Source organism: Manis javanica, chromosome 5 (genome assembly GCF_040802235.1).
Source record: "Manis javanica isolate MJ-LG chromosome 5, MJ_LKY, whole genome shotgun sequence".
Taxonomy (NCBI): domain Eukaryota; kingdom Metazoa; phylum Chordata; class Mammalia; order Pholidota; family Manidae; genus Manis; species Manis javanica.
In genome coordinates this window covers 82857704-82870581 of record NC_133160.1, presented here as the reverse complement: position 1 = coordinate 82870581, position 12878 = coordinate 82857704, and the positions used below count along the sequence as shown (strand labels likewise).

Below are 12878 nucleotides of genomic sequence, written 5' to 3'. Positions count from 1 at the left end.
TTGAAAAGTCCAACTGTGTAATTATAATTTATAGAAAATGTGAAAATAATTTATAATCTTAAAGATGAATTTTTTTTACCTATGTTAACTTATATAGTCTCTGATTATATAACTTACATGATTAAAATTATAGTTTACATACCATTTTGTATTTTGCTTTTACATTTATTAAATTATATACAGTTCTTCATGTATCTACATAGTCTGCTCATTTCATGGCTAATAATTCATTGTATCAATGTAATTAATCTTTCTTTATTATGAAACATTTATTCCCTATTTTTTGCAGCTTATTGAAGTGTTTTTTTAGGATTAAAGCGCCCAGAATTTCCTTATTTAGTGAATGTCTATATCCTGTTTGATTATTTCTTTGCTTGTCATTATTGTTAATGGAAAGTAACTTTTGACCCTGTTTTGGGAACGAATGGGTGAAAATGAAATAGTAACCTATACTCTTGCAGTGTTGACAAACAATAATGGCTTGTTTGTTTAATGTTCTCTGTGTGTTAAATAAGTGACAGGTAACTAAAATGTGTTGTTTTGACCCTGTTTTCCCCACATTCCCTTTTGTTTTTTCAGTATTCTTGGTTATTTTCTGTCTAGCTAACATTCCAAATCTATTCATATTTTAGGTTAATATATTGTATTTTTCATTTGATGAGAGGTAATTGGTTTTAGGAATATATAGTCTGTATTTTCAGAGCAACCATTAGTAATATTTCAGGGACCATACTCACTATGTAATGATAGCTCCTGACCCTGAGTATAAAGAACTCTCTCTCTCATGTTCTAACACTCAGAAAAAACATAAATCCTAAGGCTGATCTCACTGCTTGTATCTATTGAGTGTTTATGTGGTACACAGAGGCTTCCTATATCATATGCTCAGACTTTATAAATTTTCTTGCTTGGTTTTTATGGAAAAACCAACTGCTGCAACAAGGGGTGTCCATTGATTCCCAACAAGCCAGTGGGTATATTGGGAATGAATCTAGTTGTTAGCATTTGCCTTCAAAGTGAGGGCTGGTAGGTAGGTTTTGCTTATCATGAGTAGAAAAAACTTAAAGGTAGCTAGGAGGCTTAACTAAATGAACAGTGTCTTTTCATATTTTTCCTTTACATTGATAGCTGCCTTTCATTACATATCTTGCTTGTTTTGACCCTTTATATTGCCCCTGCTAATTTCTTTCTTCCAATTATATTTTCTTTTCAGCCATTTTACTTTAAATACTATCCTGCCATCTTACTATAAGTAACGTTTTTGTAAACACTTTTCCACTAAGGAATCATAATTTTTTCCTTTTTTCCTAATAAGATAGATTTGAAAAGAGAAGTAGCTGTGATTATTGAACACTTACAATATGCCAGGTACTTTGTAGTTATTATCTAATCCCCATGTCAGTTCTATAAGGGAGACATTATCCCTGTTTTACAGACGAGAACAGTGAGATTCACAAAGATTAGATAACTTGCCCAAGATTATAAATTAGTAAGTAGCAGTGTGAAGGATTTTCAACTCAGAGCTTTCTATCTGGTGTTCTTTCTATGAAGAGAGGCTGATTTGTCGTTGTTATTGGCTGTTAAACTCTTGATTCTCCTCAGATACACTCCTTAAATAAGTAACAAAAAAGATACTACGGGAGATACTTGAACTGTAGGTTTTATTACTCCTTTTTCTTAACTAGGAGATTGGCCTTGTGGCAGCCTCTTTGCTTTTGGATAGATCTGTGGTACACAACTTGATTATTTGTGTGAGTTACAGCTACCATGTATGTTGTGTAAGCTGTAGTCTGTGTGGATGGTGCTTCTTGTAGCTGTGCAGTGTACGACCTGCTTAGGGTATGCTGTGGGTCTGATATGACTACTAAAATATTAATACATAAAAAAGATTAGTCTTTTTCTCCCAGCTTCCAAGATAATTATTCTCTCAAGGACTCAGCATTTTTTATTGGGTTTTAGAGAGGAGGCTTCAAATTTTTGCTTCTATATCTACTAAGAATTTTTTGAAAAAACTCTTAATTACCTGATCACTTTTTAGACTGACATCTAAAGTTTTGCACCAAAAGTTTAAGTAGTTGCAATTATGTAATTTTCTATATATTGCTTATGTTGACTTTTAAAACAAAGATGTTACGTTACTCTTTATATCCACTGGAGTGATACCTACTATCATCCTTTTAAAAAATACCCAAATGAGCATTTCTTTAACATTTAGAAAGTTTACAGTTTTCCTTTTTCTCTTAAATGTCATCCCTCTCCCCTGAATGTACTAATATAGTATATTCTTCTGTACTTTTCTGTCATAATCAAATAAATTGAAATTTTAAAATTTGTTTTACTGTCTGTGACCATAAGTGTCTAAGCAGTAAAATTTTTTCTTCTGGATTGAGCTATCAGTACATTTATTATTAGTATTTAAGTTGGTCAAAACAACATAAGCATCATGAATTTTTTTTTTATGGAAAGTACATTTTTATTGGAAATACATCTTTCAGTGAATTGAGTGGCTCTCCCCCACATCCCACCATAGCTTTTGTACCTGAGTTGCAGTTGATTCATTATTAGAATAATACAATTGTTAGATAAATTTCATTCAGAGTTTTTATTTTCATACATACATTTCTGAGAAACTTTGTTCACATAATGTACATAGAAATGGTGTTGGAACAGTTTATTGAAGTTTTATTTGGGTATTTTAACCTTTATAACCTTTCAAGTTATAGGTCAGAAATTTTTATTGTAGTTTTAAAATTTTATTTTCCTGGTCATAGATAGTTGGTAACATTATTACTCCCTTCATGTAGTAGTTGACAACTTTAAAATACCTTTAACTTTTATTGTCACAGTTGAGCACCTTGTGATCACCATATTTCTTCTACCTTTTATAAATGAGAAAATTGAAGTTTAGAGAGGTTAACTGTCTTACCCAAAGGCATGCAAACTCCTTAGGAGGGGTGCCAAGTCCCAGCATAGATCTTCTGCTTCCAAACCTAGTGCTTGTTCTGCTGAATCAGCAATTGTTTAAAATATTGTGAATTTCATTATATCATTACTAATGCCATCTTATCACATCTAAAATTTATTTTTATCAAAAACTTCAAGCTGTTATGTAGGTCATTTATTTTATGGATGGTAACTCCATATAACCTAATTGGCAAAGTCAGTCCTTAATAACACAGAGACAAACTTTATTATTTGTCAGAAAGTCTAATTTTTTTCATCCAAGGATATGTGTTCCTATAGTTTCAAGGGGTATTGTAAATCCATTGAGAAATAAATTGCACCTTATATTTTCTAAGACAAATTACTAAAAGGAGTCAAATTTGTGTGAAAGATACATTTATCCTTTTTTATACTAGATTATAAAACCTAGGCAACGAGTTAGTATACTGTTTCTCATTGCCAATATGAAATGAAGTGGTTCAATATGTGCCCACTAATATTCTACTTAGGAAGCAAGAATTATCTTGAAAAGCATTATATTTCTTTGGCAAGTATATGCATTTTGTGTATCAAACTCTGTATTTGATTGTTTAAAAATATTTAAACAGACACTATGGGAGGAGCCAAGATGGCAGCATGAGTAGGGCAGTGGAAATCTCCTCCCAAAACCACATTTATTTTTGAAAATACAACATATACAACTATTCCTGAAAGAGAGACTAAAAGATACAGTACAACAGCCAGGCTACATCCACATCTGCGAGAACTCAGCGCCTCATGAAGGGGGTAAGATACCAGCCGCGGCCCAGCGGGACCCGAGCGCCCTTGACACCCCAGCTCCCCAGTGGGAGGAGAGGAGTCGGAGTGGGAAGGGAGTGGAAACCCAGGACTGCTAAATACCCAGCCCTAGTCATCCGCACTGGGAGCGCAGACACATTGCGTGGAGTGCTGGATTTTAGGGAAACAGTAAAACCTGTGAGCGGGTCCCTGCAGCCAGCACCCCTGGGACAAAAGAAAAGCGAGTACTTTTTGAAAGTCTTAAAGGGACAGGGGCCTCACAGCTGGACGGAATCATCCCAGCACACTCAGCCCAGCAGCTGGGAATCCCGGGGAAATTCAGGGGCTCCAGCCCCTTGGGAGGCAGTGCAGCTATGAGGCCCCTCAGGCGATAAACAACCACCTGTCCATTCCCCCTCTGGCGCATCCCTGCCATAGCAGGGGAGCAGCATGAGAGAGGCCACGCCCACAGTAACCACCCAGAGCCTCCTCTGCAGCTGCCTGAGCCAGACTCAGAGGCCCTGTTGGGGTGCAGCTGCCCAGCACAAGCCGCTGGGGGTTGCCGTTCTCACAGGAAAGGAAGGCAACCAACAAACAGGAAGGGACTTTGTTCTCCCAGCTGACACACGTGCCAACTGCTCATGACTACCTCTATCGCTATGAAAAGGCAGAAGAATTTGATAGTCAAAAATAATCCAGACAACCCCTGAGAGGGAAACTGGGGAGATAGATTTAACCAATCTTCCTGAAAAAGAATTCAAAATAAAGGTCATAACCATGCTGATGGAGCTGCAGAGAAATTTGCAAGACCTAACGAATAAAGTTCAGAGGGAGAATACAGAAATAAAACAATCTCTGGAAGGACTTAAGAGCAGACTGGATGAGGTACAAGAGGCCATTAATGTAATAGAAATAAGAGAACAGGAATGCAGAAAAGCTGATGCAGAGAGAGATAAAAGGATCTCCAGGAATGAAATAATATTAAGAGAACTGTGTGACCAATCCAGATGGAACAATATCCACACTATAGGGGTAGCAGAAGAAGAAGAGAGAGAAAAAGAAATAGAAAGTGTCTTTGAAGAACAGAATCCTCAGACTGTGTTTATAATAGCTCAATAAGCGAGTTAAATTAGACAGTTAGATAGTAAAAAAGTGAACCTTGAATGTTTGGTAACCACAAACTTAAAGCCTGCAATGGCAAAAAGTACATATCTTTCGATAATCACCCTAAATGTAAATGGACTGAATGCACTAATCAAAAGACTCAGAGTAATAGAATGGATAAAAAAGCAAAACCCATCTATATGCTGCCTACAAGAGACTCACCTCAAACCCAAAGACATACACAGACTAAAAGTCAAGGGATGGAAAAAGATATTTCATGCAAACAACAAGGAGGAAAAAAGCAGGTGTTGCAGTACTAGTATCAGACAAAATAGACTTCAAAACAAAGAAAGTAACGAGATAAAGAAGGACATTACATAATGATAAAGGGGTTAGTCCAACAAGAGGATATAACCATTATAAATTTATATGCACCCAATACAGGAGCACCAACATATGTGAAACAAATACTAAAGAATTAAAGGAGGAAATAGAATGCAATGCATTCATTTTGGGAGACTTCAACACACCACTCACTCCAAAGGACAGATCCACCAGACAGAAAATAAGTAAGGACACAGAGGCACTGAACAACACACTAGAACAGATGGACCTAACAGACATCTACAGAACTCTACGCTGAAAAGCAGCAGGATACACATTCTTCTCAAGTGCACATGGAACATTCTCCAGAATAGACCACATACTAGGCCACAAAAAGAGCCTCAGTAAATACAAAATGATTGAAATTCTACCAACCAACTTCTCGGACCACAAAGATATAAAACTAGAAATAAATTGTACAAAGAAAGCAAAAAGGCACACAAACACATGGAGGCTTAACAACATGCTCCTAAATAATCAATGGGTCAATGACCATATTAAAGTAGAGATAAAGCAATATATGGAGACAAATGACAGCAACAACAGAAAGTCCCAACTTCTGTGGGATGCAGTGAAAGCAGTTCTCAGAGGAAAGTATATAGCAATCCAGGCATATTTAAAGAAGGAAGAACAATCGCAAATGAATAGTCTAACGTCACAATTATCGAAACTGGAAAAAGAACAAGTGAAGCCTAAAGTCAGCAGAAGGAGGGACATAATAAAAATGAGAGAAGAAATAAATAAAATTGAGAAGAATAAAACAATAGAAAAAATCAATGAAACCAAGAGCTGGTTCTTTGAGAAAATAAACAAAATAGATAAGCCCCTAGCCAGATTTATTAAGAGAAGAAGAGAATCTACATGCATCAACAGAATCAGAAACGAGAAAAGAAAAATCATGATGGACCGCACAGGAGTACAAAGAATTATCAGAGAATACAATGAAAATCAATATGGTAACAAGATGGAAAACCTAGAAGAAATGGACAACTTCCTAGAAAAGTACAACCTTCCAAGACTGACCAAGGAAGAAACAGAAAATCTAAACAGACCAATTACCAGCAATAAAATTGAATCGGTAATCAAAAAACTACCCAAGAACAAAACTCCCAAGCCAGAGGGATTCACCGCTGAATTTTATCAGATATACAGAGAAGACATAATATCCTTTCTCCTTAAAGTTTTCCAAAAAATAGAAGAGGAGGGAATACTTCCAAACTCATTCTATGAACTCATCACTCTAATACCAAAACCAGGCAAAGACCCCACCAGAAAAGAAAATTACAGACCAATATCCCTGATGAACATAGATGCAAAAATACTCAACAAAATATTAGCAAACCGAATTCAAAAATACATCAAAAGGATCATACACCATGTGGGATTCATCTCAGGGATGCAAGGGTGGTACAACATTCGAAAATCCATCAACATCATCCACCACATCAACAAAAAAGGAAAAAAACCACATGGTCATCTCCATAGATGCTGAAAAAGCATTCGACAAAATTCATCATGCATTCATGATAAAAACTCTCAAAAAAAATGGGTATAGAGGGCAAGTACCTCAACATAATAAAGGCCATATATGACATACCCACAGCCCACATCATACGTAACAGCGAGAAACTGAAAGCTTTTCACCTAAGTTCAGGAACAAGACAGTAATGCCGATTCTCCCCACTTTTACTCAACATAGTGCTGGAGGTCCTAGCCACAGCAAACAGACAAAACAAAGAAATACAAGGTATCCAGATTGGTAAAGAAGTTGTCAAATTGTCCCTGTTTGCAGATGACATTATATTGTACATAAAAAACCCTAAAGACTCCACTCCAAAACTACTAGAACTAATATCGGAATTCAGCAAAGTTGCAGGATACAAAATTAATACACAGAAATCTGTTGCTTTCCTGTACACTAACAATGAACTAGCAGAAAGAGAAATCAGGAAAACAATTCCATTCACAATTTCATCAAAAAGAATACAATTCCTAGGAATAAACCTAACCAAGGAAGTGAAAGATCCATAACCTGAAATCTACAAGACACTCTTGAGAGAAATTAAAGAGGGCACTAATAAATGGAAATTCATCCCATGGTCTTGGCTAGGAAGAATTAATATTGTCAAAATGGCCATCCTGCCTAAAGCAATCTACAGATTCAATGCAATCCCTATCAAAATACCAACAGCATTCTTCAAAGAAACTGGATCAAATAGTTCTAAAATTCATATGGAACCACAAGACACCCCGAATAGCCAAAGCAATCCTAAGAAGGAAGAATAAAGTGAGGGGCATCTCACTCCCCAACTTCAAGCTCTACTACAAAGCCACAATAATCAAGACGATTTGGTACTGGCACAAGAACAGAGCCACAGACCAGTGGAACAGAATAGAGTCTCCAGACATTAACCCAAACATATATGGTCAATTAATATACAATAAAGGAGCCATGGACATACAATGGGGAAATGACAGCCTCTTCCACAGCTAGTGTTGGCAAAACTGGACAGCTACAGGTAAGAGAATGAAACTGGATCATTGTCTAACCCTATACACAAAAGTAAATTCAAAATGGTTCAAAGACCTGAATGTAAGTCATGAAACCATAAAACTCTTACAAAAAAACATAGGCAAAAGTCTCTTGGACATAAACATGAGCGACTTCTTCATGAACATATCTCCCGGTCATAGGAAACAAAAGCAAAAATGAACAAGTGGACTATATCAAGCTGAAAAACTTCTGAACAGCAAAGGACATCATCAACAGAACAAAAAGGTGTCCTACAGTATGGGAGAAAATATTCATAAATGACAGATCTGATAAAGGGTTGACATTCAAAATATATAAAGAGCTCATGCACCCTCAACAAACAAAAAGCAAATAATCCAATTAAGAAATGGGCAGAGGACCTGAACAGACACTTCTCCAAAGAAGAAATTCAGATGGCAACAGGCCCATGAAAAGATGCTCCCCATCACTAATCATTAGAGAAATGCAAATTAAAACCACAATGAAATATCACCTCACACCAGTTAGGATGGCCACCATCCAAGAGACAAACAACAACAAATGTTGGCGAGGTTGTGGAGAAAGGGGAATCCTCCTCCACTGCTGGTGGGAATATAAATTAGTTCAACCATATGGAAAGCAATATGGAAGTTCCTCAAGAAGCTCAAAATAGACTTACCATTTGACCCAGGAATTGCACTTCTAGGAATTTACCCTAAGAATACTGCAGCCCAGTTTGAAAAAGACAGATGCACCCCTATGTTTATCACAGCAGTATTTACAATAGTGAAGTAGTGGAAGCAACCTAAGTGTCCAACAGTAGATGAATGGATAAGGAAGATGTGATACATATACAAAATGGAATATTATTCAGCCATAAGAAGAAAACAAGTCCTACCATTTGCAACAACATGGATGGAGCCAGAGGGTATTATGCTCAGGGAAATAAGCCAGGCAGAGAAAGGCAATTACCAAATGATTTCACTCATATGTGGAGTAAAAGAACAAAGAAAAAACTGAAGCAACAAAACAGCAGCAGAATCACAGAACCCAAGAATGGACTAATAGTCACCAAAGGGATAGAGTTTTGGGAGGATGGGTGGGAAAGGAGGGATAAGGGGTGGGAAAAGGAAGGGGGCATAACGATTAGCGTGTATAATGTGGGGGAGCACAGGGAGGGCTGTGCAACAGAGAGAAGAGAAGTAGTGATTCTACAGCATCTTACTACGCTGATGGAAAGTGACTGTAATGGGGTATGTGGGGGGGGGACTTGGTGGTGGGAGGAGTCTAGTAAACATAATGCCCCTCATGTAATTGTAGATCACTGATACCAAAATAAAAAAATATATATTTAAACAGAAATAAAGTTCAAAAACCAATTTCATCAGATGTAATAATAAAAATTATTCCCATGTATTTAATAAAAAAAAGAAAAACGTATACTGCTAAGTACTAATAGGTTCACTTGCTTGTAAATTTATTTTTGTTTAAAGGAGATATAAAGAACTAAATATTGTGTGAAATAGGTGAGAAACAATTATAAATATTTTATGATAAAATTGGTTATAAAATATTTCATTGAACATTTCATATTGACTGAAAGAAGTCATGTGTAATTTTTATCTGTGGGTTTTTCCCGGTGTCTCTTGAAAAAAACTGATAGTCCTAGAAAACATTCTACTTTTCTTTAAAAGATTTAACATTACTAAGACTACTATTCAGGTTGATGGAAGGTTATTTTTTTCTAACCAATAACTTACCCTAGGGAGAAGTAATAAGAATAGCTGAAAATAATTGTTTTTAATTAAATATACACAAAAACATATTTTCAAAGTTCAATATAGTAATAGCTAATGCTTAAAAGTAGTATATTTCAGGCACCCTTCTAAGCTCTGAAATCTATTAATTTAATCCTCATACACAATAATTTGAGGTAGTTACCATCCCATTTTACATATGATATAAATGAAGAACAGAGAGTTTAGTAACTTGCCCAAGGGCAAAGAAATAGTAAGTGTTAGAACCTAGACTTGAACCTTGAGTTCCCATCTTTATCCACAGCATCCTGCTGCTTGTCTATTCAATGTTTCTTACTGTTTTTGCTTTGTTTTCATGGGACTCTGTCGAAAGGAGTGAGTTCTTTGACAGTAGTGGTTGGGGACTGCATAAATACAAACTTACTTTAAAAATTTGTCATTTCTACAGGCACAGTCGCAGGGGGGCCATCAGGTGAGAATTTGGGGATCAACAGAGGTGAGGCTCAGAACCTCACCCCCCCTGCTTTGAGAGAAATCTTCTGCATCCGTGGATGTTTTGCTGCCCTTGTCTAGCCTGGATTAATACTTAGTCCATAGGCACACACCTGATCATCTGATCATCTACATTTGCCCTCTTACAGCACTAAACTATGTTTTCTACCTTTATCATGCATCTACCTACCACTTCAGCATTTTATTAAAAATAAAAATAATAATAATAATAATAAAGGGAGAAATGTGGGATCCACATATAAATCAAGTACAAAAATCAAACGAATATTCATATTTGACCTGATTGTTTATAGGTCATAATGCGTGATCAAAACCGAAAGTTTCTGTGATGAATGCCCTTGTACTGTTCACCACGTAAGAATTTATTCACTATGTAAGAATTCGTTCACCATGTAAGAACTTGTTCGTTATGCTTCAGAAGATTGGAGACTGACGAGAATTAGACTTGAGATGGATTAATGATTGTACATTGAGCATTGACCCCCCTATACTGAATTTTATTGTTGTTAACAACCATTTGATCAATAAATATGAGAGATGCCCTCTCAAAAAAAAAAAAAAAATTTGCCATTTCTACCACTCTGCTTTTCAGTATTTCTGAATTAAGAATGTTTTGGTGAGAACCAGTCTTATTTCTGACATATTTCATCTTTAATTGAAACATGTATGGCAAAATAAAAGAAAGGCTGTAGATTTAGGGTAACTTCATCAATCATTCAGTAAGTAGGTGGCTTTCCTTTTAGTGCTAGACACATTGTTTTACATCAGGGCAACGTATATTAAGATTCAGGGTAAGTTAAGGATGTGTGTTTTCTTTGTAAATTGAGAGAAAAGCCGTTAACACGGCTACTTTCTTAGGTGGGTAAGTTTTAGAAAAGAGAGCATTATGGAAATTGATTCCCTTAAAACCATTCTCTTTTGTGGGAACGTTTGGAAAGTCTTTTAGTATATGTACCTAATTTAAAGACCGGATTAGAAAAGATAACAGTTGTTTAATGTCTGAACTTAAAAAAGCTGTCACCTACAAGGGATTTGTTCTCTTACGACTAGGTTTATTTATTCCCAATGTAGATGTTTCTAGAGAACAGTGAAGATGTCTTTTGTTAAGCAGTTCAAAGGATTTGATTTCCTGGAGACTTGCCTGATGGTACTTTAATGATAGGTAGTTTAAACTGAACATCCTTTTTAAAAATATGGGGCCCTGTTAATAACAGAGTGCTTCATTATGTCAGATTCTGTCTACAAAGTGTGTCTTGCCTCTTGGTTTATTAAATTCATACCTTGAAAGTACTGATTAAGACAGATTAAGTTAGGATGTAGCATTCCATTTATTGGTGTGGGGTGGTGTCGTTGGGGTGGGAGACACTCCATGTATGTACATTTCTACAGTGGGTTTCAAGCTGAGCTCTGGAATATGTTACATTCTACCAACTCATCTATGGAATCTGTGTATTCATACCTAGGTTCTGGCTCTTAAAAAGGGTCTGAGTAAAGGTACTCACGAAGTTCTCATAATCATTCACATATAGAGAAGATGACTTGGCTGTCAAACCCTTTTGGGCCATAACTTCCCATTTGTTGCAGTTTGTATTTACCTAACCTAGAACAGGGCATTTAAATATGGATTGATTGTTATTCCTGGACCCTTACTAATCCTCTTGAATTAATTAAAATGTTATTTTCTTGTGGCATTAACATTTCCAAGCTTTTACAAAGTTTACTTGAACAAGCAAAGGAAGGCTAAATTCTGAGCATATTGAGAGTCACAGTTGGGGAAGGGCTTAACACTCATCTCCAGCATTTCTCAAAAAAGGATTGTATTTTTTTTTTTTTCAGGCAAAATTTGAGTATGTTGAGTGACATTCTATTAATATAGTACATTGACAACCATAGTGTAATCTAAAATGGTACTGTAATAAGTAATATCACTGTGTTCTGTCTTACTCATAGGTTTCTTTCAGTGCGTTAATTAGTTGCTCTATAATTTTTTGAATCATTGTATAGTCATCTCATTTGCTTCCAATTGATCATTGGATATTTTTCCAATAAGTGAGTCTGTTTTTATTCATTAAATCTGGAGAGAGGGAAATATTTATAATACTTAATAGTTTCACCCTGTACTTTGGTCCTTTGATTAGTTACAGAGTCAGAAATCTGCATATTGAGTCAGTCATGAAAAGGATGGATTCTTTTCTGATTTTTTTTCCTGTATGTTGGCTTCTTAGCACAATAAGTGGAATTTCATTTCTTCTCTTTGTTTCTTCTTATTATATACATGCACATATATGTACTTTTTAAAGTGCAATGCTAATTGCATTTTGAGAAAGTACTTCATTTTTAAAGAACTCCTTAAATTGAAATTTTCTTTTCTATAAAATCTTTTTACTATCAATGTTTAATTGTAAACTTACTAGTATATTAAACTTAAGCTCTAATACTAGTCAAATTTTCATTTTAACTAGGCTTTTGTTAGAGGAACATGCCACTCTGAATTTGGTCTTTCAAGGTATCAAGTTTATTTCTTGTATTACCTGTACTTATTTTACATTGATTTTTACTTTCTAAGATGAATTTGTGATAAATGCTCTTTTACTTATATTTAAAAGATGTTTCAGCAAAGCTTGCAGATTTTTCCCTGATTTCTTTAGTCATAGTAGGAAGATCAAAGCTTCACTCATCTACAGTTTAACCTTTCCTCTCTTCTAAGCTCAAATTTTACTCTTTAATACCTTTTTTCTTACTATAAATATCAGTTGTGTCTATCCATGCTAATTCAAAAAGTTCCTTGAAAAAAAACAATGAAGAGAGCATGAGAGGACTACCGTTTGATTTTGGTGAGGCAAGGCTTCATTGTGCCTCCAGTATTGTGAAATGTTCCTGGAAATCCA

The 12878-nt window shown here is 35.6% G+C and overlaps 1 protein-coding gene across 7 annotated transcripts in view; it reads left to right on the top strand.

Moving 5' to 3' along the window:
* SEC24B (SEC24 homolog B, COPII coat complex component) overlaps positions 1-12878 on the top strand; it is a 111282-nt gene that overhangs the window by 36359 nt on the left and 62045 nt on the right. The gene's annotated exons all lie outside the window — the stretch shown is intronic.